Source organism: Bactrocera latifrons, unplaced genomic scaffold (genome assembly GCF_001853355.1).
Source record: "Bactrocera latifrons isolate USDA-ARS-PBARC rearing strain unplaced genomic scaffold, ASM185335v1 scaffold_366, whole genome shotgun sequence".
Lineage (NCBI taxonomy): Eukaryota > Metazoa > Arthropoda > Insecta > Diptera > Tephritidae > Bactrocera > Bactrocera latifrons.
The window spans coordinates 43,442-45,116 of NW_017537008.1; positions in this window are offsets into that span (position 1 = coordinate 43,442).

The window sequence follows — 1,675 nt, forward strand, 5'->3', positions numbered from 1 at the left end:
CTGTTTTGGATGAGCGTCTTTCACCACAGAAAATTATTAGCGTGTTTCACCACTCAACATCAGAGGACACGAAAATAGCAGRATTGAGCATTTTCAGTGTGAAATGAGAAAACTTATGTTATTTCCGATGTTAAGGCAGAGAATGTATAAACATAGAGAAGGTGCAGGTTCGATGTCGAACATTTTATAATATTGTGACAGGGAATTCACCTCACAACCACAGAATTCACGATGTGAAATRTTAACATTTTTAACAGTTCTCCACATACTCAAACAGAGAATATGAAGAGAAATAATATAGGTATGGCATATGATGTCATAGCATGTATGCGCAATGAGGGAATATTGAAGGAAAATAAGTTCTTTGATATTCCACTTTTTACAGCGAAAAATGTGTACAAATACAGTTCTCTCACATACTCAAAAATATGAAGAGACATAAATATATGTATGCATGCTCCTTATGATACTCCCAACAACAGCATTGTGATATTTCCATGCTTCAATTCTTGCTTTCGCAATGTATGCAAATATGTATGGTTTTGCGTTTTGCCGTCGGCAATTCTATATTGACATGTAAACATAATTATGATGTGAGTATAATTTTGTATKAATGCATGCATAGTAATATTTATAGTCAATTTGGACTTGCATATTTAATAACTTTATTTGATTTTTACATAATGTACTCAATATTTATTATATTAGTATAAATATATTTGTATTATGTTTCTTACTAATAGAAATTAAATTTATCACAACATTATATAAATACATCGTCTATCATATTCATCTTATTATCTGCTCATATGATTGCATGTATGTATATGCATGTGCGCGTTCAATAATTCAAATCTTGTTTTTATCACTTATCAATATATTACATGTGCGCCCATTGATCTGCATTCTCATACATTCATATATACTTATATGTACATATATTTGCATACACTTCCGAACAAATATTCACAAGCAAATTCTATAGGCGACCTCGCTTCATTCATAAAAACAGACGCCGTAACATCACACAGAGCTTGCCTTTGCGAACAAGCGTCTTTTCGCGACGTTGGCAAAAGCTAAAAATCATAAATTGAACATCTTTCTGGTGTGTGTTCTAAGAAAGAAGTGAGAAAAGTGGCAACATAGCTGTTGTCGATTTACAATATTTGTCAATTCTAAAATATTTTTCCGTGGCTCGCATAAATCAGCGTCGATATGTATGCAAGCTCAWACATATGTATACATATTTACGCTAGTTTGTTGGCGGAGCTGTTACTGCGGCAAGGAAAGCGGTAACAATCGGCGATCGTTTGTTAGTTTCTTTGGGCACAGCTCGCATTTTCTACCAACAACACAACGTTGTGATGACTCTTTGACAAAGGGAGAGAGCTTCGGCCATTGGTTGACCGTGACAACGAAGATGCGAAAGATGCGTGATGCACTTGTTATTATGAATGTATGTACATATGTATGTGGCTCGCATTTGCTTTCGGGAACATACAGACAAATGTGCCAAAGAAATAATATRTGTATACATATGTATGCCATAGAAATTCTATTGCTACAAATATGGAAATGATAACGAAATAATGCGAATATGCATATTTCGTGAAGGTCATCAATTTTCTTTGAAGAAATTGAATAAAAGTATACGAAATTTCGTTTAATAAAAAAT